A 26,453-nucleotide genomic window follows, 5' to 3' on the forward strand; every position below is an offset into this window, starting at 1 on the left:
TATTAATAGAGACCCATGTCAAACACACTTTCCATCTTCCCATACTCCCAACTCCCAGTCTGAAGGCTGCTGGGCCTGGCTTCCTCTCCCTACCACTGACTGCCTGGGCCAGGCCTTCCAAGTTTCCCAAGCACATCAGACCCTCATCTCTGGTGTTGGCCAAGATAGGAGAGTCTCACTACCGTGTCATGCAGCAACTACATCATATCTTTTTTGTTCTCAGAGAAATAGAGAAATATCTTGACTACAACATCAAGAGGAATGTAGAGTGGCTTACCGAGAGCCCCTCCCATGGTGACAATCCCTTTCTCTCCATTTCTGGCTCTTCTTCCTGCTCTCTATCTTGATCTAGGTGCTTCTCAAACTCCTGTCTTCTAGAGCAATTTCTTACCAGCCGGGCTGGCCAGTAAAGCTCTGTGGGAAGTATCCAATAATAGTACCTGTGGGGGGGAATGCAGTTCAGAGAAACCTGGGGTTATGTTTCTTTGAACAAACCACCTTCATTCATATTATTGTAACCCATGACCCAGAACTGATGAAAACCAGGTTAAATCTTGGGGGTTTCTCACAAAACATTCTCACTTAGGTCATGCCCCCACCAAGTGTTTCCTTTGGGAATATCAGAATTTAGTTCATGGATAGATCTCCCCAGAAAAGGCAAGGTAAGTAGCCCTCTCCTTCCATATAAACACTGAGGCTTACAATATACATAGAATATAGAACCAGCTTTATTTTTGTTGTTGTTATTCATTCATTTCAGTCGTATCCGATTCTTTGTGACCCCACTTGGGGTTTACTTAGCAAAGGTACTCCAGTGATTTGCCATTTCTTTCTCCAGTTGATTTTATAGATGAGGAAACTGAGGCAAACAGGGTTAAGTGACTTGCCCAGGGTCACACATCTAGTAAGTATGTGAGGCCAGATTTGAACCCAGGTCTTCCTGACTCCAGGCCTGGCTCTCTGTGCCACCTAACTGCCCCAGATTTCTTTTACTTGACAGAAAATGCAAAGGACTCACACCTGAGTCTAGAAATAATTCAGATGACTCTCCTTAGGACCTGGGATCATAGATTTAAAGCTGAAGGAGATTTGAAGATAGCAGTCATGTCTCCCCTAAATCTTCTCTTGGTTTAATGACCCCAGTTTCTTTAGCTGATTCCCACATGGCATGATCTTGAGGCCCTCACCATACTGGATGATCTCCAGGTTATTCCACCAAAAATAGGGCATCCAGAACTGAATATGATACTCTAGATGCAGTCTGACCAAAGTAGAACAGTATTATCACCTCCTTCATCCTGGACATTCTACCTTTTTGAAGGCATCCTTAGACAATTGGTTTTTGTGGCTGCCAGATCACCCCATTGACTCAAATTGTACTTCTAGCCCAGTGAGATCCCAAGTTCTCCTACTGTCTCATCACATTACCCCCATCTTGGACTTGTATGGGTGATTTTTTTTTTAATTGAAGTGTGACTTTACATTTTTCTCTATTATATTTCATTTATTTAATCTGACCCAATATTTCAGCTTATCATTATCTTTGAGATCCTACTCTGTCATCTAATGTCCAACCTATACCTCTTAACTTTGTGTTAGCTGAAAATACAATAATCATGCCATCTGTTATTTTATCCAAGTCATTGATAAAAATGTTGAGCAGCACAGGGCTGAGCACAGATCCCTAGGGATATCTACTTGAAACCTCCTTCCAAGCTGACATTAAACCATCCAGTTTCAAACTCACCTGCTGTGCTATTGTCCAGACAAGTGGTCTACATAATGGCTTTGACCCCAATGGGTGTGTGATGAAACATTTAGAAGGGAGGAAAATGAATCACAGTGCACCTTCCCTTAACAGCTAATCATAGAGCTTGTCTCAAATGCAATATTATTCACCAACACTGCCACCACATTCTGCTCATTCTCTGCACTCTGCAAGGTCCCCAGTTCTACCTTTCTAAACCAGCCATTGGCTCCCCTGTGCATTTATAACTAACCACTCTCTTGGTACCCATAGCAGGAGCTGTACAAGTTCCTTTGGGAAAATCCCATACCTTCTCAACATACCAATTCCCTGTCCCCTCAGATCGCCTTGTTCCTTCATCAGGTGTCCATTGGAAGGTAGCCTCAGGAATCCAGAGCAGAATCTAGTTAAGTAAGAAAACAACCACCTTTCTTTTCATTTTGGGTTTACAGAGTAAACCACACAAGATGGGCAGGTATGGATGGGTTGCAACAGATCACAGATCTCATTAGGTTATCTTCCCCTTCCCCCGCCACCCCAAACCCACCCTTTTCCAAACTTCCCTGTTATTGTCAAGGATACTACCAACCCTCCAATCAATGAGGTCTACAATCTCAGTGCCATCCTCATTCTCCCCTATTCAACCTATCCAATCAATTGACAAACATTGTCATTTCTACCTCTGTTCCATCTCTGCTTCTTTCTGCTGACTCATCTACTCTCCTAGGTCAGTCACTCATTACCCCCTCACTTGGACTATTGCAATAGACTCCTTATCTCCCCACTCTGGTCAATCTTTCACATAGCTGCCAAGTGATTTTCCTAAAGTTCAGGTCTGATTTTGCCATTCCCCTCCTCAGTAAACTCCAATAACTCCTGTTGACTCTGGGATTTTTAATTTTTTTTTTTGTAATTTGTGTAATGTTTGTAATTGTTAGTACATATATAATTTATAAATAAGTAAATATACACATCAGGGGGTGCTCAGAGGTTTGTTTGTTTTGACTCATAGTGTTGACTAATCAAAAACAATTTGGCAACTCCTGGTGTGGACCACATCTGTCTCTCTTTTCTATAAGAATATCAAGAGACACCTCATCAAATGCTTTGCTAAAATCTAAGTAAAGTATATCTACTGCAGTCCCTTGATCTACCAGTTTAGTAACTCTGTCAAAAAAGGGAATGAAGTTAGTCTGATACAATCTATTCTTTTTTTTAAGTTTTTTTTATTGCCTTTTGTTTTCACAACAAAGTCAGTTGCCTTCAAACCACCACCACTGGGCTTCCCCTAGCAACAAAGGCAAATACTCAACATTTATTATATTTTAAAATGTATGAGCCATTCTTAACTTGCAGGCGGTACAAAAACAGGCTGCAGGGTGGATTGGGCCTTCCTCCCAGCAGTAGTTTGTGGACCCCTGATTTAAGCTAAGCCAGCTGACAGAGAGGCTGAAAGCCTATACCACACATGTCCTGTCCTTGACTGTGCCATGCTCACTTTATTTGGTCACCAATTCCATTTCCAGATGTTCACTCTTATTTTAATAATACATTCTAGACTTTTCCCAGGAATCAAAGTTGAGTTCGCCAGCCTGTAATATGCACAGTGTGTTCTGTTCCCTTTCTCTGGGAATTAGAACAGATGCCTTTCCTCAGGTACCTCTCTTGTTCTCTTCAGTCTTTCGAGAATTAGTGAATGTGGCTCACCGGCTCTTTCTGTTCCTGAGGGCATAGTTCATTGATGGCTGGTGACTTGAACTCATCAAGGACAGTCAGGTGTTCTCTGTGTTCTTATTTACCTCGAGTAGGTATCAACTCCCTCTTAGCCACTTTTGCTCCATCCTCTCCAATCCAAAGGTCATCCTCCTTTGAAAAGAAGACAGAAGTAAAGTTCCAGGTAACCAGTTCTTGCCTTCTCTCTGTCACTAGTTATCACCATCCCAATCACTCTCAATAGCAGTTATAACCTTTCTTTAATCCTCTACTGTAATTTTTGCCCTGCGGTAGCAAAAAAACCCGCTTTTTGTTCCTAACTTTGCTTTCCAGCTCCAGTTCGTTCTAAATATTAAAATTCAACACCATTCTTGCAGGGTATTTATCCTCTTACCCCTTATTCCAGTATGTCTTTTTCCCTCAGCCCTGTGCATCATATCAATCAACAATCAGTCAAGTATTTGCTAACCCAAATCCTAGGTGCACTGAGAATACAAAGACAAAAGCAAGAATACTTGCCCTCAAAGAGTTTATAATCTAGTGGGGGTGAGGGGAATGAGCTACAACACCTACACACATGATTCCTACAAGTCTTAGTGTAATGTGATTAAAGCTTTAATGAAAACTTTAATAGTGTAAAACCCCTATGATTTGTGGGATACCCTGTATAGAAGTACATATAGAATATGATCATCATAATACCAAAGACAATAATAGCTGATACATAATAATAGATAACATATGGTTTGTAAAGCTTTATACATATATTATCTCATTTTAATCTACATAAACAACTCTCCCTTTTGCTTCACTTCAGAATTATTTCTCTCTCTGTCTTCAGAATTTCATTCTTAAAAGCTTCCCATCCTTTCTAGCCTGTTTTTCCCTGTAACATTTTAAGACATGGAATCACCCCTATCGTTTATATTCTTTTAGCTTTTCTCCTCCAAAAATCAAGGCTGTGTGTTAGCCTCTGCCTGCCTTACACCACTGATTCCCTCAAAGGAGTCCCATAGTTTCCACCCCAGTGATCAGTTTCTCCTCCTAACCATCCTCCTGATGAAAATCGAACCTAGAATATAAGTTCCCTTGTTGGTTCATTCACCTTTTGAAGGATGGAAGTTTCAGGAAGCCAATGTCAAGGAGCGATGAGCTGCTCTGCTTTGGGCCGAGAGAGCTTGAACAGATGTTCCCCATCTCCACTTTATTATGCCTCAATGCCAGGCGTGTGATCATTTCCCAAACTTCTCATCTACTTCATCTTCCAGGAAGTCTTTTATGAGCTGCCCACAGAGTCTACAGTATTCTGTCCTTCTGTGCTGAGGTTCTTAGAGCCTCCACCATTCACTGTGATTTTTAATCACAAGCCATTTTTTGTAGCCTTAGGTAATTCTTTTGTTTGTTTGTTTGTGTTTGTTTGTTTGTGGGGCAATGGGGGTTAAGTGACTTGCCCAAGGTCACACAGCTTGTAAGTGTCAAGTGTCTGAGGTCAGATTTGAACTTAGGAACTCCTGAATCCAGGGCCAGTGCTCTATCCACTGGGCCACCTAGCTGCCCCCCTACCCTTAGGTAATTCTTATGTGTAAGAAACTTGTATTCTCAATGAGAATGTGAGCCCCCTGAGGGCAGAGACCCCTTCATACACCTCTGTATCCCTGTGGTGTTGGGCACATAATGTAAACCCAATCAATTTTTGAATGAAATTGGAAGTAAAACGTTTCTGTAAACTGGAAGAATCAATGTTTTGAAGGCCTTCCCTTGACAAATCATGTAGAATCCTAGTTGTCACTTTCTGGGGTAGGTAATTATTTACTTGGGCTACATCAGGAATGCTCACTACTTGTGTTCCATGTCATTGACTTCCTGGAGAATGACTACTGATACTGGGAGGACTGGGGACCTCCCTAAACTCTGACGCTCCCTGCTGCTTTCCTGCCCTTAATTGGCACCAACATGTTGACACACAAAGGGTCCTACTCAGTGGAAGTCAAAGTTTGTTTACCAGTGAACTGGTCAGCAGCAGGGAAGACCAACTCCAAGGTTCAGACCTTTTTGGTGTAAATTGGGTAGCAAGCACAGGATGCAGATATCTGTCCTTTCCACTGATTAATCAAAATTTTGGATACCAAGTGAGTCCTGGGCCCAGCCTTTAAGCTGCAGGTCAGTGAGGTCCTGCCAATGCCCTCTTTTACCTAGTGCAAACCTGTTACTGTTACTATCATTAATAACAACCCTAATTTATATTGAATTGATTTTGAAGTTCCTATAACAACATTAATGCTATTATTTTCAATAACAACACTATCATAGAGTAGAAAGATTAATGGATTTGGAGTCTAAGGACCTGGGTTCACATTGTGGCTTGGACACTAGCTGAATGACCTTGGCCTCAGTTGCCAAGCCTCTTCTTTATACTTTAGTAGCTTGCTAGAAATTGGACTATATTGGCCTTTCCTTCAAGAATCCAAAGTTATCCCCCACTAAAAAGGAGCCCATGTATGACCTCATGGGACAATTCATGATTTACAAAGTGCCTGCCTCATAATCAGCCCTGTGCAATGGATATTAATTGTCAAATCATAAGGCAATAAATTTAAAGCAGAAGAGCATTAGAGACCATTGAGTTCAGCCTTTCCCCCCCACACACTTTACAGATGAGGAAACTGAGGCCCAGTGAGGCAAAGTGGGTATCTAACCAAAGTCACATGGCTAAGTACATGGATGGGACTCGAACCCAAGAACTGAATCCTAAATTCAGTGTCCTTATGTGATAGCATCCTTCCTCTTCCATTGCAGTAGCCAGTCAGAAAGCTGCAGAACACTTGATACAGGAGGTGACTGAGACAAATTCCCCACATGGACTTCATTTGAGCTTCTGTCTCATTGTGTTCCTTCTCAGCATTTGGTGACAGAAAAGAAAAATGAGGAAAGCTGGTGAGAGTAGAAGTCACATCAGAGCAGTCATGGGGTTTTTACATTGTTCCTTATGGCTCAAAGCTCTTTCCCCACCGACCCTGTCCTCAGCCCCACCCCCTGCACAACAGATGAGAGATTATCAAAAGTCTTGTTGTTTGAACAGCAGTACCAAATCAGGGCAAGGTTCAGAATTGATTAATATGATCCCAACTAAAACATGCCCGGTCCTGAGACTTGGGAGGGGGTTCACAAAGTGGACATCCTGGAATGTGGCAGAATGTGGATGATGGGAGCGGAGAACAAGCCCCTGTGCCTCCCCTGCCCCTGCTGTTTATCTCTTGGTTTTATTCATCAGAAAACCCAAGATTGCATTTCATTTGACACTACCGCCTGAGAAATAATTGGAAACAGGGCCCAAATGGAAAATGTTGGTAAATAGAATACGGTGTCTATTTTAAGATCTTCGATCATTTCAAGCTCTAATGTGGCATAGTGGAAAGACTGCCAGATAGAAGAGCAGGGCCCTAGTCCCAACTCTGTCACTGACTGTGTGACCTTGGACAAGTCTCTTCTCTCCCAATTTTGGATCTCAGTTTTCTCTCCTACGAAACAAGTAGGTTGGGTTAAGTGATCATTACAGTCCCTCAGATCTGACAGTCCATGAGCCAAGGTCTTCTTCCAGGATTAATATTTTATGATATGAGATCTCTTTTAGTTCTGACATCCTACATTGTAAGGTTAGGGTTTGGTTTGGTTTTCTGAGCTCTCACATTCTGCCTTCTGAGGTCACTGCTTAGCAACAGTATGGTACTGTGGAGAGAGTGATGGACCTAGAGTCAGGAAGACCTGGATTCAAACCCATTTCTTACACTTATTAGGTATGTGTGACCTTGGCCAAGTCACTTCACCCAAGCCTCAGTTTCTTTATCTGTAACATGAGAAAGTTGGGATAGATGGCCTCTGAGGTCCCCTTTAGCTCTGGATCTGGAATCTTTGGTTTATGCTCTAAGGACTCTTCCAGCATTAATATTTAGCAATGAGGTAGAAAGCCTCTTTTTTTCTCCAAGTTACTAAGTGACTCAAAAACTAATCCCTCCCTATTTCCTCCAAGAGTAAATACCCACTCCATAGCCTCACATATAAGGCTTTTCCAGGTCCACCTCCTGTACCTTTCCAACTTTACCTCATTCTTCTTCCCTTCCCTAACAGCGAACCAAACCACGTTATTAGTTTTTCCTTAAACTTGATGTTGCATCTCCTTTTTGTCTGCGTTCACACAAACTCAGCTTTGTAGCTAAAGTACCTTTCTATCATCTATCATCTCCTACCATCTCTATCATCTCCCACCATCTCTATCATCTGCCATCATCTCCAACATCTTCCATCATCTCCTGCATCTTTCATCATTTCCACCTCTTAAAACACTTCCTTCAAATTCAGTTCAGCCCAGGTACTACCTCCTGTGGGAAGCCTTCCCTCATTGTTACAATTTTCAATGCTCTCTTCCTCCTCAATTTTCCTTGTGGTATACTTATTTATGTGTAAGAGAGGTGATCCATAACCGAGCTTCATTTATGTCAGGGGGCCCCAACTCCTCCATTAAATCAATCAGTCACAAGCAGAGGTACAAACTAGTAGTGAGGTAGGCCTAGAAATCTCTATTGAATCAATCAGTCAAAGTAGAACTGAAATGCTTTGGAACCATTGGATAAAAACAAATGACACCACACAGAAAAATGTCTTGTGATTGGTTGAGTAGAGTCAGTCATTTTCTTTGGGGCTTGGATAATATCAGCAAGTCTATTTAGAAAGGGAATCACTTGGTGTGGAGGAGATAGTTTTGTCCCCTTCTCTTCACCCCTTGACCATAGAGGAATGATCTTGCAAACCTCAAAAGGTCTGGGAACTTTAGGTTTCCTACCCACAATGCTAAAAGTGTTTGTGGAACAGTAGTAACAAAGGTATCATCTGTGTCAGGAGCTAAAGACAAACTAGACACGAGATAGCTTCAAGGGAACTTCATGACGACCTCGGGAAGGGAGGGAAGGACTTCCACTGCACCAGGAACTGCCTGTGATCCCTGTGTCATTTGTGCTCCTAAGTTGGAGCCTCCTTCCTCCTGGACTTCACTGGTACTTGTGAGATAGTGAGCCCTAAACTTTTAGGAGACATGTTTTTAAACTAACTGTTCTTACTATCTTAGTAAATACTTCTAAATAAATGTTAATTTATTAATTGCTATCAAATGGATAATAGAGAGCATACCAGTAGGGGCTTATGAGTAATAATATTAGAAAAACCCCTTGAACCCCTTGGGCTTACCCCTGGAATCCTGAAGAGAGAATTAGTCAACCCCTGGAGCCTTGCACCCCCAATAGTAGTGGGATTATGTAGGTGGGGGGAGGGAGGAGGGAGGGAGAGAGGAGAGAGGCAGAGAGAAGAGAGAAAAATATTCCTCCCAAAAGATTATAAGGTCCTCCAGGGCAGGGATTATTTCATTTTTATTTTATATCCTGGGTGCCTAGCACAGTGCCTTACACCTACCAGAGGTGTTTAATAAATGTTTATTGAATTCCCTAAATGGAAGGGATTAGACCCCTACCAAGCAAGGTCAAACTACTTTTTCCATCCGATGCTTTTTTGGGTCTGTAGGGAAGACTTGGGTTCAGAAGAAATGCAATCTTCCACCACAGGGTGACTCAATTATCTAAAGTGGTTGCAGTTGTCCCTGCTCTAAAAGAGAAGGATTTGCTACAGATGAGATTTTAGCTCTGGATGAATTTTTTATTGAAATTGTTACTTAATGCTGGCCTAATGGATTTTAAATGTTGCAGATGCATTGCTAAGTAGGTTTGAGTCTTCAGAATGCTTCCTCCAAGTAGGAGGTTGAGAAATTCACTATGAGAGAATGCCGAAGGGGGTGGCTGATTTCACATGAGCCCTCTTGAGGCGCTACTATCTGATTCATGAGGTTGGGACTGCAGCACTTTTCTTAAGATCTTTTAAAAAGGTTTGTTGATGGCTTTTGTTTTCACATCACCATCATTTCCAGATATGCCCCACTCCTACCACCCCCAGGGAGTCATCCCTTGTAAGAAAGTAAAAACAAATGCTATAGCGTGTAGATGCCATCTGACAGCATTTGTGATGTTCTACACCCATATTCCACCACCTCTCCAATGAAAGAAGGGTGATGCATTTCCTCAGCTTTTCTCTTGGGTCACATGGTCATTGTAATTACATAGTGTTCATAGTTTTTTTTTAAACATCTTTTAGTTTATATTGTCACATGTTTTACATATTTATATTTAAATATATAATGTGAAATGTAATTCTTTTATACAAATACAGTTACAAATCATTTTACTATTTACTTTTTAAGCTTTTAAAGAATTATTACTTATCTCTTAGATCATAGGATCACAGATTTAGAGCTGAAAGGAAGTTTTAGAGCATTGCTTGGGTCCTGGACCACCAAGGCATCAGGTGACTGGTCCAAGGTCACACATCCAGAGTGTGTCAAAGGTCATTCTTCAGCCCAGGTCTTCCAGATTTCAAGACCAGTTCTCTGTCCCTTGTGCCACAGCTGCCTTTTTTTCAGAAATATATTTTCCTTATTCTGTGTGCCACATGGGTTACTCTGGAAAGAACCCAGGACTCCAAGTCAGAGAAACTGCTTTCTTGGCACATACTCTGCTGTTGGACCTTGGCAAATCACTTCCCTCTGGGCTTTAAATTCCTCATCTGTAACATGAAGAAAGTGGATTTGATTTTCTCTAAGGGTCCTTCCAGATCTGAAGTCTAGGATTCGAGGTTCAGGCCACCTGCTAGAAGCAGGACCTGGAACAACTTGCTGAAGTTTCCAATAAAATGAAAGCTAGTTGAGGTCAGAGGCTGTTTTAGGTTTATCTTTTCCACCCCAGTACCTGGTATGGTTACACATACTAGATCGAAAGATGTTTGTTGATTAGATAAAATGAGACAAATAGCATCTGTGCTCAATAACTCACAGGCTTGTTATGAGGACCAAATGGAATGTAAAGTACTCTGTAGGCCATCAGCCATCATCTACATGCAGGCTATCCTTGTTTCAGCAGAAAATGTGCCATATGATAGGAGCTGTTTTGGAGTTGGGTGTCATGGTACAAAAGTGAGGTTGATTCAAATTCATTAAAATCTGCTTTGGACAAGTGGTGGTGTAGCCCTTTAAGAATTGAAGAGCTTTGAACAGTCCTCCTGGAGTCAGATGTTGTTAAGTTGGTTCTCTAAAAAAAAAAAAAAAAATGCAAGCCAAAAAGAAAAAAAAAACACCACCCCACAGCTATCTTTTTATTTTTTTTAAGTTTCATTGATGCATTTTGGTTTTGCATCACAGTCACTTCCAGATATAATCTGAATCCCAACCACACCCCACCTCCACCTTCCCTCATAATATAGGCAGAAAAAACACCTACCCCTAATGCAGTGTCTGATAGAGTCGGTGATTTTCTGTACCTGTAGTTCCCCACCTCTCTAAGGAAAGGAGGCACGCCATCCACCAGTGTGGTCTCTTAAGAGCCACATATTTACTTGTCCCATGCATCTAATAGGATTAACTTTGCAAAGCACTAAAGTGGGAAACCATGATGCAGGTGTTTTCTATCTAAAACACCACTGGCTTGCTGTACAGCCTTGGGAAATCTATTAAATCTCTCTGCATCTCTATTTGTCAGTCTGTAAAGTGGGAATTAATGTTCATATATGGCATGCAAGGGTTGTAAAATGTTTGTCTATGTTTCCACAACTGGACAAAAACACTGACAGTGCCACCCCTTCCCTCACTCAGTTTGATGCTCCCCAGCTCACACTGCCTTGGTGCCCCTTTGTAGCTCTCGCATTTTATCACCTGGAGTTATTTTTCAGTCACTTTTCAGTTGTGTGTGACTCATCCTGACCCATTTGGGGTTTTCTTGGCAGAGATACTGAAGTGGTTTACCATTTCCTTCTCCAGCTCATTTGACAGATGTAGAAACTGAGGCAAACAAGATTAAGTGACTTTCCCAGGGTCACACAGCTACTAAGTGTCTGAGGTCAGTTTGGGACTTGGGAAGATGAGTCTTCCTGTCTCTAGGCCTGGCACCTAGTTGCCCCAGTCACTTAGAGATGACAGCTTAAAAGAGAAGTGACAGACTGTGCTAAAAAGTCCCCCACTCTGAAAAAGAAGCAGTAAGCCTTGGCCTCATTATATATGGTGGAGGAACAGATAGAGCCTAACATTTAGTTTCTTCAAACACTTTGAGGAAGAGTAAGGTCAGTGGGGACCTTGTTTCCTTATCTGTAAAATAAGACAGTTATACAGGATGATACTTGAAATCTCTTTCCATTCTAGCAGTCTGAGTTCTAAGGTCTCCATCCAGCTCTCACATTCTACATATTGTTCTGGGGCCACATCTAGCTCTGACATCCTGGGTTCTAAGGGCCCCATTCAGCTCATCATTCCTCTTTCTCTAACTAGAAAGGAGGGATCACTTCTGGGGGTGCTCCCTGAAAGTTCCAGTCAGGGGACTAACATCTATGGGACACTTTAACAGAGTTGGGAAAACTCTGGACATTGTCCAAGAAGAATTGGGTTCCAGTCCAAAGACCAACACAACTAAGCTGTATGACCATTGGGCAGTCACTGTCCTCTCAAGCTCAGTTTCCCCATCTATAAAATGGGATAACAAAACTCAAACCACCTCCCTCTCAGGATTATTGTGAGGCAGGTGCTTTGTAAACATTAAGGCCCTAGAGAAACATGAGGTATTATTCCACCCCACTGTGTCTAATGCCATTTCTGCTGCACTCACTCTCATGCAGAAAGCAGAGGACTTAAGGAGTGGTGGGTGGCCTAGGGATGAAAAATAACCCACAAGATGCTTGAAAGACTAAGTCTCAATATCCCTGGCTTATGGTACTTAGCTGGAACCTCTCTGAACCTGGGTTTTCACATCTATTAATAAGGGAGTTGAATGAAGAGAAGCCATTTCTCACTCCAATATTCTAAATTCAGAGGGGCAAACATAGACATATACATACACACATATACACCCATGTGCAGGTAGACATATATGTACATATAGTTATACACATATATGTCTATATAGATATCTGTGTCTATAAGCAGGTGTACTTATATGTGTGTGTCTATATACAGATACATACATGTATGCATATACATATCTCTATTTTGTATAATGTGTATAATATGTATGTATGTATATATAGACACGTTTATGTATGTGTGTATATGCCGTGTATTTATATACACACATATGTGTATATACACATATGCACAAATGTGCGTGTATATATAAATGTGTGTATGCACACACGCACATACAATCTTACCATAGCTAGCATTTACACAGTAGTTTAAGGTTGGCAGAGTCCTTTACAACTCTCTTCCAGCCCTCTTGTTTTTCTCCTTTGTTCCTAGGTCCTTTCTCACTCAGATAGTCTGAGGTTCTTAAAGTCCCTTCATGCCCAGACATTTTAGGACGTCATAACAGTAATGATAGTTGGCATTCAACTTCATGGTTTGTAAAGCACTTTCAGTATTCTCTCTCAGGGAAAGCTACAACAATCCTGGAAGGTGGGTGCTATTCTTATCCCTGTCATCCAAATGAGGAAACTGAGACTGAGAGAGTCTAAGTGCCTTGCTGCAGATCATACGAAAGAGTTGCCAACAGGTTAATGGAAATCATTAGCAGAAAGCAGGGCTGAGGGGAAAGGTTTTCTGCAAATGAGCTGCTGGTTGTTGACCTAACTCAGGGACTTTCCTATCATTGCCTCCCCACTGACCTTACTCTTCCTTGAAGTTTTTGGAGAAACTGCATATTAGATTCTCCTTGTTCCTCAGCCATGCATAATGAGGCTGAGGCCCACTGCCTCTTTTTCAGAATAGGGGGCTTTGGTGGAGTCCTTCACTTCTCATTCAAGCTGTCATCTCTGGATGATGAAGTGTGTTATCTTGACTCTTTCACTTTGGGTTCAGAGGACCAGAGTTCCAATCCTGACCCTGTCATTCACTGCCAGTGTCACCTAGGACAAGTCACTAAACCTCTCTATATCTTTGTTCCCTCATCGGTAAAATGAGAGAGGTTAGACTGAAAGCCTCTGAGGTCCGTCCTTTCCCTAAATCCATGCTGCTCATATCCTATGTGAACTTTCTCATTACTTTCCTCATCTGCAAAAAAAAGATAACTAGGATATTTGAGATCCCTTCCCAATCTAACAGTCTGGGTTCTAAGGTCCCAAATTAGCTCTAACACTCTATACACTCTTCTAAGGCTTCATCTAGTTCTGACATCCTGAGTTCTAAGATTCCCATCCAGCTCTAGCATTCTGAATATGATTCTAAGGCCTTACCCTGGCTTTTAAGGTCCCCATAGAGCTCTAATGTCCTGCACACTGTTCTAAGGCTTCATCTAGCTCTGATATCCTGGGTTCTAAGTCCTGTGATTTGAGGATTTTTCAGGTGCTATATAAGGGCACAGTCCTGTTGTAAGTTTACAGTCACACAGAAAACAATGATAAAAGATGCCCAGCCTCAAGCCCCAAATTCTCATCCTGGTGTGGGGATATACTTGGAAGTTTGGAGATGTCTCAACTAAGAGATTATAAAATAGAGATAGAAGGAGGAAATTTTTTCTCACATAGAAGAAGTATAAGTATAAGAAGGAAGAGCTTTTATAGTGGATGGGGAAAAAAGAGGGAGTGATGGCAATGCTTGAACCATATTCTTATCAGAATTGCTTCAAAGAGGGAAGAACACACACACACACACACTCAGTTGTATATGTAATTTGCCCAATAGGGAAACAGAAAAGGAAGGGGATGATTAAAGGGAGGATAGATGAAGGAAGGCTGTGGTTAAAAGCAAAATAGACTTTTGAGGAGGGATAGGATAAAAAGAGGGAGAGAAGAAATAGATGAAAATGGGAAAACACAATTAGTAATCATAACTGTGAATGGGAATGGGATGATCTCACCCATAAAATGAAAGCAAATAGCCAGAATTCAACAATATGTTGTTTACAAGAGACATACTTGAAACAGAAAGAAACTGAGAGAGTAAAGGTAAGGAGCTGGAAGAGAATACTTCATTCTGTTTCATTGTGCTTCAACTGAAGGAAAAAAGAGCCAGGGGTAGTGATCTCAGACAAAGAAAAAGCAAAAATGGACCTAATTAAAAGGGATAATTAGGGAAACTACATTTTGCTAAAAGGTACCATAGACAATGAAGTAATATCAAAAAAGAGTTTATAGCAAGTTTTTCTAATAAAGGACTCGTTTCTCAAATACATACTGAAGATAGAACTGTCAAATTTATAAAAATAAGAGCCATTCCCCAATTGATAAATGGTCAAAGGATATAAACAGGCAATTTTCAGAAGAAGAAACAGAGCTATCTTTAACCACATAAAAATGTTTTAAAACATTTTTGACTAGAGAAAGGCAAATTAAAACAACCCTTAGGTACCACCTCATACCTATCAGAAATGACAAATGCTGGAGGGGATGAAGGGGATATAGATACACTAATGAACTCTTAGTGGAATAGAGAACTGCTCCAACTATTCCCTAAAACAATTTTGAACTATGCCCAAGGGCCATATCCTTTGATCCAGCAATAACACTGCTGTGTCTTTATCCCAAAGAGATAAGAGAAAAAGGGAAAGGAGCTATATGTACAAAAATATTTGTAGCAGTTCTTTTTTGTGTAAGCAAAGGATTGGAAATCGAGGGTATGCTCATCAATTTTGGAACGACTGAAGTACTTGTGGTGTATGATTGTGATGGGGTATTATTGTGCTATAAGAAATGATGAGGGGGGCAGCTAGATGGCGCAGTGGATAGAGCACTGGCCTTGGATTCAGGAGTACCTGAGTTCAAATCCGACCTCAGACACTTAACACTTACTAGCTGTGTGACCCTGGGCAAGTCACCTTAACCCCAATTGCCTCACTAAAAAAAAAAAAAAAGAAAAAAAAAGAAATGATGAGGGAGGTGATTTCAGAAAAACATGGCAAGACCTATATGAACTGGTGCTAAGTAAAATGAGAAGAACCAGAAGATCATTGTGCACACTGACAGCAATTTTGTAATGATAATCAACTGTGAAAGATTTGGCTCCTCTGATCAATACAATGATCCAAGAAAATTCTAAAGGACTCATGATGAAAAAATGTTCTCCACCTCCAGAGAGAGAACTAATGAACTCTGAGTGCAAATTGAAATATAATTTTCTCACTTTGTTTTTCTAGCTTTCTTAAAAAGCATGGCTAATATGGAAATGGTTTGCATGATTTCACATGTATAATTGATATCATATTTCTTGACTTCTCAGTGGGTGTGAGAGGGTATGGGAGGGAGGGAGAGAATTTGGAATTCAACATTTAAAAAGAAAAGAATGTTTAAAAATATAGTTTTTTTTAAAAGATCATAAAATAGAGATAGGAACTTGGGAGTCCAAGTGAGGAAATTCCCTCTACCAATACAGTCTTAGAGAGTTGTCTGGGCCACTAAGAGGTTAAATGACCCTGGTCTAGGGTCAGACTACCAGTATGTGTGGAAAGCAGAACTTGAACCTGAATCTTCCTGCTTCTGAGGCCAGTTTTCTGTCTGCTATGCCACTCTGCATTTAGAACTGGAAGTACATTAGAGATCATCTAACCCTATTTCTCCTCCACCACCATTTTTCATTCAGATGAGGAAACTGAAGCCCAGAGAGAGAATATAGCTTGCCTATGGTTGTAGATGTATGTGTCAGAACCAAGAGTCACACCTGGACCTTGTGATCCCAAGTTTGCTGCTCTTACAACCATTACATACTGAAAAGGTAGCTCAGTTATAGTCTCATTTTTAAAAAAATGTTTTATTAATGCTCTTTTTTGTGGGGCAATGAGGGTTAAGTGACTTGCCCAAGGTCACACAGCTAGTGTCAAGTGTCTGAGGCCAAATTTGAACTCAGGTCCTCCTGAATCCAGGGCCGGTGCTTTATCCACTGCACCACCCAGCTGCCCCCCTTAATGCTCTTTTTGTAAATGTCATGGTCACTTCCCAGTACCACTCACCCACCCTGCCACACCCCAGAACCATCCCTTGTAATAGAATTAAGCAAAATAAATTGACATGCACAGCTGTGAGATCTAATTCCAGCCCTGATAATCAATCAATCATCACATGACTCGGCAACAAACTCTATGACGGGCTCCATTCCAGCAGGTGCTATACAGTGTCTTCAGATGGGTTCCTGCCATCAAAGAGCTTACAGTCTAGATGGGATAAGGCATTATTCACATGAAAGGGTAACCACCACTACCAGATGTTCTTGTCCATATGCTTTTGTGAGAGACACAGGCAGCAAATTCTTTAACAATTCTGAAGAAGTAGAGATCTCTGTGGCTTTGGCAATCAGGGAAGGCTTCCTGGAGGTGACAGGATTATCTGTATGATTGAACCTCACTTTCTTCTTCAGAACATTTAGGCTGAGAGACTCGCCTTTGGAAGGATTCTCTAGACAGGTACAAAATACGTAGGAAGACCTTTGTGTTCAGGACCAACCACCATTCAGGACTGTCACCAACTTTAAGAAAATCAGTGTACGCAAACACATTTTAGAGGGCAGAGAAGAGGAACAGACAGAAACAGAGATGAAGAGATAGAAGGAAATGGAGAGGGAGAGAGGAAAAGGAAAAGAGAGGAGAAAGAACAAGAGCATTGAGACACTCTCTCCTGTAAATTGTAAACAATTCACTTGGAACTGAGTTCCATAGAAATGCACAGTGAGTGAGAGTTGTTATAAAAATCTCTCTTCTGAGAATGCAGACAACCCTCTATTATCCAGGGCCATATAATCCACCACCCAGATGAGCCTTCTCCTTGCTGTTTCCTGGCTCTATTACCTCACCACCCCACCACACCGCCCCCCTCCTCAGAAAAGACAATCTTCTTAGAACAGTTCTAGCTGAGCCTGGTGAGAAAGACGATGGCACGAATAGTAGGATTTAAAATTGGAATGAGACCTGGAGATCATCTAATCCAACGCCCTCATTTTTATTTGATTTTTTCTAAGTTTTATTGTTGTCCTTTGTTTTTACACCACAGTCATTTCCCCTAAATGCCTTTATCCTCACCCCCACCCAGCCCCAGTGAACCCTTCCTTGTAACAAAGGCAAACATTTAAGCAAAGCCAACCAACACTGACTGCATCTCATCTGGGTACATGGCATTGTCTCCCACTAAGCAGGGGCCTTCCCCTTATATTTTTTCCCCAGGTACAGAACAGAGATATGTTGCCTCTTCCACAAAAGAAATACTTAAAACACAAAATACCGAAGTTAGCCAATACTTAAAATATGAAACTGTAACTCATTACTTCTATTATATTCACTTCCATACTTACTAAGTAAACAGGCTTCATTTGCCCTGAGCTTCCTTTTCTTTTCTATTGTATATCTCCCAATAGTTAGCCATCATCTCCCATTCTTTATTTATTTACTCCAGCCTTTGATGAAATGGTGGCCTTTTCCTGGCCAATACCACCTCCTCTCTACTTTTATCCCTTTTCATCTTCCCCAAAAGGTTACCCCCACAAATCATTACTCTCCCTCCCTCCCTCCCCCCCCCCTCTCTCTCACACACACACACACACACATATATACACACATCTCTCATCCCTCATGATATTTTGGCTCCTTCTCTACTGCCTTAAAATGTCCAGGTTTTCCCATCCTTAAAATAAAAAAAAAAAACCCACCTTCACTTAACTCCCCAGTCCTCTCAAACTATGCCTCTCCTCCCTTTTGCAAACAAACTCTTGAAAAAGTTTTCTACACTTAACTGCATTAACTTCCTCTCCATTGACTTCCCAAACCCAAATTTGGCTTCTGACCTCATTACTTAACTTAAACTATTCTTTTCAAAAGTATTAGTGACTTCGTAATTCCTTAATTCCTTTTCTCAGTTCCTATTCTTCTTAACCTCTCTACAGAATTCAATGCTCTTAACCATCCTCACTCCTCCCATGCCCTTTTTCCTCTCTGAGTTTTCATGATATTACTTTCTCTTAGTTCCGCTCTACCTATTTGACCACTCAACAGTATGCTCTGCTTGATAATCATCTATATCCCACCCCCTTATTTATTGATGCACCTCTGGATTCTGTCCTGGGCTCTCTTTTCTCTCTTTTACTTTCTCATCATTTCCATGGGTTTAATTATCCTCTTTAATTCCCAGATCTATATATTCAGCCCCAGTATCTCTCCTGAGCTCCAGCTTTGCATCACTAACAGCCTATTAAATATATCTTGCCATTGGCATCATAAACTCAGCACATCCAAAACCGAACTTATCTTTTGCCCAAAACTCCTCTTCCTAACTTCCCTCTTTCTATCAAGGGCAGCACCATCTTTCTAGTCCCTTAAGTCCAGCACATCAGAGTCATCCTGTATTCTTCCTTCTTCCTCACCACCACCACCGTCTCCCCCATCCAGTCAGGATGCCAAGTCTGATGAATTTTTTTCTATACCTTCCCTTGCATTTTATCCTATCTCTCTGCTCTCACAGCCTCTACTCTAGTTCAGGCCTTCATCACCGTACCTCTGCGTTATCACATCTTTTTACCTGGTCTCTCTGAATCCAGGCTTGCCCTTTTCCCATCCATCCTTCACCCAGTTGCCAAAGTGATATCCCTACAGCGTAAAATTGGCAGTGTCATTCTCCTCCTCCAAAAGCTCCAGTGGTGGCATATTGTCCTAAGGATAAAATACAAAACCTGCCTTTGTTTAGCATTTAAAGACCTCTACAATCTGACTCCAACCTACCCTTCCAGATTTATTACACCTCACTCTGTTGCAGCCAAATTGGCCTACTCACTGTTTCTCATACACAGCGTTCCCTCTCTCATCTCTCATCCTTTTCATTAGCTGTCCCCCATGCTTGGAATGCACTCTTTGCTCTTAAAACTTAGTTCAAGGGTCACCTACTATATAAGGCCTTTCTGGATCATTAGTGCCTCCCCAAATACTTTGTATTTACCTGGTATGAATACTCTGTATTTACTTTTATTTGAATGAATTGCTTCCCCTGATACAATGTTAGGCCTTGGAGTCTGATACTGTTTCATTCTGGTTGTTTTATCCTCAGTTCCCAGCCCAGTGCTTAGAATGTAGTCGGTTCTTAATATAGCCTTGATTGTTGACTAATTTTATATTTGTGTTCCTGACCTTTTTATTAAGAGAAAAAATGTGTTTTGTAATCAGTTCCACAGGAGTTTTAACAACATGTTTTTAGGAGTTATTGCTTACATTTCTCCCTTTCTGCTTCTACTGTGACAGTGGCAAAGAAAGGGAAACAGAGGGTACAAGAAATGATACATTTTTTAGACCATCTATAAGCCTAAGGTTACAATTCTTTAAATGTAAGGTGACTTGAGAGTTGTGACTTGATGTATTATTGGAGAAAGTGATGTGTGTTCATTTTACCATTCTTCACTATAAGCCATATGACAAGAAAGAATGAAGTTGTAACTAAACAAAATATTAGCTCACCAGTTCTCTTTGGAAAAGCCTATAAAAGAGTTGGCAGAGTTGGTTTCATTGTGTACCTAAGGGCAACATTATTTCCTGGAACATATTGCAGCACTCCTAAGTACTTGCAAAAAAGACCACCATGAAAATAACTGCAGTTTATGCACCAGCATTTGTTGCAGAGGATGATGAAGTAATAAACTTGATAAGACCTTCCCCATCAAAATTTAACTAAAATACTTTGATATTCAGTGACTTAAATGCAAAAGTCGAAACAGGTAAGGAAAGTAAGAAATATATATATGAGAATTAGCAAGAAATACTTGGAGAAATATGGATCAGGATAAAGAAAAAGAGGGTGGCCAAAGACTTGTAAACTCCGCAGAAGCTACTCCTACATATCATGATTTATTTAAGAAAAGAATTGGAATATGCTGGTCCTGTTGAGTATAAATAACATCACAAAAATGAAATTGATTATATTTTCATAGGAAATGACTCATTACTGCTGTGGGAGTCATCCCTCAAGTCAGCTGTCTGTGTATAGTCAAACTAATATCTTGTTCAAGCAAAGATCAAAATTAGCACAAAATAAAAGAAAAGAAAAGTGAGGAAAAGATAATGGCATGCAATTAAAACAACTCTACCTTGACCTATTTAAATGAGTTATCAGGGGCGAAAAATGGGAAGTAGATGAAAGAAAGGACATGGACACCAAGCACATTAACTTCATAAAGAAGTTTAGCCAATATAAATCACCTGCTATAATCAGAACAAAAGAGCCTAAGAAGCCCCTTAGTAAGCAATCACTTGTGCATTTCTTGCAAAACAGAAAGATATGACATCCAAGAGCAATGCCAGTTAAGAATATGAACTCATTTGTAAAATCTTATGAAGAAAAATCCTAGTAAAATAAGGCAAAAGCAGTTTAAAGAAAGCTTAGTAAGAGATCCAACTAAGCAAAGTCACCCCAAGAGCACTTAAAAATGAAAATGGATGCAAGGCAACAAAAGTAGAAGAAAACTGGAAAATATTTTTAAACAAACTCTCTTTACCATCAAAGAAAGCAGAGACACTATACTTGAACTCTAACACCACAGTCCCAGATATACTCTTAGAAGAGGTGGTAATAGTGCTAAAAGAGAATAAAAATAGGAACAGTAGCTGAAGTAGACCAAGAGTAAATAAAAGAGATCCATGCTGTAGGCAACAGAATTGTGAAGGCATTAAGGGAGTAATTCATAAGTTATCCAAAGGAGGAAAAGATATGGGGAAATTATCAAACCTTACTAATAAAAAATACAAATATAATATCAAAACCTAATAACTGGGGCAGCTAGGTGGTGCACTGGAGTCAGGAGGACCTGAGTTCAAATCCAGCCTCAGACGCTTAATACTTACCAGCTGTGTGACCCTGGGGAAGTCACTTAACCCCAATTGCCCCACACACACACACACACACACACACACACACACACACACACACACACAAAACTACTAACTATAGGCCTGTCTACACACACACACACACACACAAACATATACATTTACATTTATGTATATGTATATATATATATATACACACACACAAACATATGTACATAATTTTATGAGAAAAATATATAGACACATAAAGGACATATTCAATGAGGGTATAGGAAATAGGCAAGTTTTCACAAGTGATATTCCATCTTGATCATTACATAATTGACTAAAAGATATAGAGAATACAAGATCCCCACAGTGCTTTATGCTGATTACAAAAATGAATTTGATTCAACAGAGCAAACCACCACCTATTGATGTCTTGAAATAAGATATCAATACATATATCAGAAATATGAAAGAAATCTTGGAAAATATCTAGCAATAGAGATAGATTTGATGACCCTCTGCTCAAGTGTCAGGAAAGGCATAAAACGGAGATGGGCAATTGTCAAAGGTACTCACTACTGTCACAGACAAGATCCAGCATAGATTTCTGATTGAAAAGGAATTTTACTGTGAACAGTGAGAACCTCCAGGTTCTCCTTTTTGTGGATGGCAACATGGTGTCTGCAACAGAACCCCCCAGAAAGAGATCTATAACTACTTAAAATAGTTAGGGCTGTTGTTGTTTGTTTTTTTCTGTCATGTCCAACTCTTTGTGACCCTGTTTGAGATGTTTTCTTGGCAAAAGTGCTGGAATGGTCTTCCATTTCCTTCTCTAGCTCATTTTTACAAATGAGGAAACTGAGGCAAATAAGGTTAAGTGATTTGCCCAGGGTCACACAGCTGGTAAGTATCTGAGGCTGGATTTTAACTCAGGTCTTCCTTACTCCAGACTCACACCCAACTACCCTGAGTTGTGTGTAACCATCCACAAAAGGAAAAATCAAGTGAATGAAGAATGCCTGTTGTGCAGGTTATGATGAAAGATGAAGCATCAGAAGTAATCATGGATGTAGACTAGAGCAGATGTTAGAAGTCACCAAGTACACCCAAAAATTTTACAGATGAGGAAAGCGAAGCTTAGAGAAGTTTAAAGACTTGTCAGAGACAAGATTTAAATCTGACTCTTCCTGACTCAAAGTCCAACACTATCTACTACACCATGTTATATCCCAAAGGCATGTTTAACAGTCAGGAACATAATCCAGGCCTTACTTGTGACAAGAAGAAATTATTTTACTTAACTATGAGGTATAAAGATGGATGGATAGATGAATGAACAGATGGGCAGATGGATGGAGAGACAGACGGACGGATGGATAGATAAATGTTTGGGCATCTGTTAAGTGCATATGCCAAGCACTGTGGAAGGTGTTGAATATACAAGTACAAGCAAGCAAGACAGAAGTTTATGTTCTAATATCTAATATGTTCTAATGTTCTGAGCTATCACGTAAAAGGGAGCTGGAGAAGGGGAAGGGAAAATCACGATGGTACAAAGATGACTGGGAAATGTTGTGGAGGATTGGTTCCATGCAGACAAAATAAAAGTTCCCCTAGCAGGACCTGGTGTCCCAGAGTTAGAATCCCAGGTTACATTGGGAAGGGGGCAGAGTGGAGGAGAGCTGGAGATGATAGACAAAGTAGAGGCAACATAGTGTAGAGAAAACCAGAAAGTAGCCAAGAAAAGGTCAAAATGACATGACTTACTTTTTCCTTTTTCCCCCTTTAATTGGCTTCTTTTGAAGACTAGATGTAAACAGAAATGAAACCGACAATCTAATTTCCTTTTATGCATCCTTCATTTTTAAGAACAATGCTTAGTTACTCAGCACCTCTTACTAGCTCCCCATTGCCTAGTGAAGGATAGTTCAAATCTGTTAATTTTCCATTTGAAGCTCTTTACAATCTGGTGCCTTCATTATCTCATCTGCCACTACTCCTGTCCACCCATCCTGAATGAGGCAAACTGGATGACTCATTGTCTGTCTCTCCTTGCCCCTCCCCAACTCCTTTTCTAAGCCTATATATTTTTCTTCCTGTTCCCTTGCCTATTCCTGTTGCCTGTTTCTAACGTTTGAGAGGTGACTTATCCCTCAAGGCCCAGCTCAGGTGCCACCTTCTCTAAGAAGGCTTTCCTGGGGGCAGCTAGGTGGTGCAGTGGATAAAGCACTGGTCCTGGATTCAGGAGGACCTGAGTTCAAATCCAGCCTCAGACACTTGACACTTACTAGCGGTGTGACCCTGGGCAAGTCACTTAACCCTTATTGCCCCACACTAAAAAAAAAGGCTTTCCTGATATCACCAATCTGTAACAAACCCTCCCTCCCCAACCCCAACCTTCACATACCCTTTGGATTGTATCTTTCTTATGCATTTCACAGAACTTCAGAGTTAGAATGCACCCCAGAGATCATCTAGTCCAACCTCATCATTTCAGATTTGAGAAATCTGGGGCCCAGAGAAGTCAAAGTATTTGTCCAAAGTTACTTAGTAGTAAGTAGCAGGGGCAAGATTTGATATTCACTTCACTGTGCCAGAGCCTGGGAGATTTTAGTAGAATCCTGATAGGTCCACTAGAAGTACTTTCTTTCTTTTCTTTTTTCTTTTTTTCTTTTTTTGCAGGGCAATAAGGGTTAAGTAACTTGCCAAAGGTCACACAGCTAGTAAGTATCAAATGTCTGAGGTCATATTTGAACTCAAGTCCTCCAAAATCCAGGGCTTGTGCTTTATCCACTGCGCCACCTGGCTGCTCCCTATTTTTCTTTCTTTCTTTCTTTTCTTTTCTTTCTTTTCTTTCTTTCTTTCTTTCTTTCTTTCTTTCTTTCTTTCTTTCTTTCTTTCTTTCTTTCTTTCTTTCTTTCTTTCTTTCTTTCTTTCTTTCTTTCTTTCCTTCCTTCCTTCCTTCCTTCCTTCCTTTCCTTCCTTTCCTTCCTTTCCTTTCTTTCTTTCTTTCTTTCTTTCTTTCTTTCTTTCTTTCTTTCTTTCTTTCTTTCTTTCTTTCTTTCTTTCTTTCTTTCTTTCTTTCTTTCTTTCTTTCTTTCTTTCTTTCTTTCTTCCTTCCTTCCTTCCTTCCTTCCTTCCTTCCTTCCTTCCTTCCTTCCTTCCTTCCTTCCTTCCTTCCTTCCTTCCTTCCTTTCTTCCTTCCTTCCTTCCTTCCTTTCTTTCTTTCTTTCTTTCTTTCTTTCTTTCTTTCTTTCTTTCTTTCTTTCTTTCTTTCTTTCTTTCTTTCTTTCTTTCTTTCTTCCTTTCTTCCTTTCTTCCTTTCTTTCTTCCTTTCTTTCTTCCTTTCTTTCTTCCTTTCTTTCTTCCTTTCTTCCTTCCTTCCTTCCTTCCTTCCTTCCTTCCTTCCTTCCTTCCTTCCTTCCTTCCTTCCTTCCTTCCTTTCTTTCTTTCTTTCCTTTTTTTCACTAGAAGCACTAAAGCAAATCACAATTCATTCAACAAACATTTCTTAAGGACCTACTGGGTATAGATCCCTATGGTTACACGAAGTTTAGACAAGATATAGTCCTTGCCCTCACGAAGTTCACAGGATAAGGATAAGGCCTAAACATAGGTAAGGTTAATAATATTATATAATAAGTGCATTGGGGAAGTACAAACAAAATATTGTATGAGCTTTAAAGAAGAACTGGGGGAATCCAGGAAGAATTTGTGTAGGAGGTGGTGCCACCCTCAAGATGCCCCCAGTTATAAGAAGACAGCCTTGCTCATCCTCTCACTCAACAGATCTGGGAACTTTAATCTCTGGAGTCACCCAGGCATCACTTTTCACCAGCCCTGAAATCCAATGGGGGAAAAAGACCTTGAAAAAAACTTTCTTAAATTATTTAACATTAGCCAGACATCCCACTTATGAAAACTCTTGATCAAAGTTGCATGACATTTGCCTGCTGGAAAAGAAGTCTTGTTATTGGTTTGCAGGGAAAACGCTTTTGATATTGCCACAGTTGCTATTCTTCCCACGAAGGCAAAATTAATGGCCTATGACGGATATGACAAATCAGTTCTTATCTCAAAGGAAAACAGATACTCACCATGAGAAGCAGAACCCCTCTTGTCTCCTGAAGAATGTGCCAAAGAATTCCATGTTTCTCTTTAATATTTTTAAGATCCCATAGGGACAGAAGGTTAATCCATTCACTGTTGAGAGCAGGCAGGTCTAAAAATGGTTAGAACATTTCAGCCACAGCCTGGTGCAATGGATTCGGGGTCAGAGGACCAGGTTTGAGTCCTCATAGACACTAAGTGCCTCCTCTGGGGGACAGAGATAATAATCCTGCCCCAGCCCTTGCCTTAGAGGATGGTTATGAAGAAAGTATTTTGTAAACAAACCTTAAAGCACTATAAAAACCTTGATTTATTCTTATGATCTATTATTCTATAGCTCAAAACCACAAAGGCTCAATAAAGATGTTGTAGGGTCTGACATTAAAGTAAAAAGCAAACAAAAAGTGGTGAGTTTATGGGGGTGTAGTGAGGCACCCCAGGTAGACAAGTATTTGTTAAACCCTGACTTTTAACCTGGTCCCTTCCTTTGTGGCATAGGAATGAAGGAAGAGACCAAGCATTTATTGAGCACCTAAAGCCAGGAACTGTGCTAAAGCACTTTATAAATACTATCTTATCTGATCTTCATGATAACCCTGGGAGGTAGGTGCTATTATTATATCCATTTTACAGTTGAGGAAACTGTATTTGTCATCATCGTCATCATCATCCCAACTTTACAGTTAAGGAAACTGAGGCAGATGGAGGTTAAATTTGAACCCAGGACCTTGATTTCAAACACTATGATCTTCAAATCCCTTTCAACCAGCTAAACAGTCTAGGAAATGTTAATAGAATTACAGAATCCTCAGCATTGGAAGGGACCCCAGACAGCATCAATAACTGCCAAAGTGATTTTTCTAAAGCTTAGATCTGACCCTTCCCTCCTTCCCAACTTTAATGGTTCCCTACTACCTCCATGATAAAATCCTCTGATTGGCCTTCATAATCTTGGCCCTTCCCACTTTTCTTATACTTTACTACCTTCTGCCTACACTGTGATCTATCTACATTGGCCAACTTCTTGTTCCTTGCTCATG

This window comes from Dromiciops gliroides, chromosome 2 (assembly GCF_019393635.1).
Source record: "Dromiciops gliroides isolate mDroGli1 chromosome 2, mDroGli1.pri, whole genome shotgun sequence".
Classification (NCBI taxonomy): domain Eukaryota; kingdom Metazoa; phylum Chordata; class Mammalia; order Microbiotheria; family Microbiotheriidae; genus Dromiciops; species Dromiciops gliroides.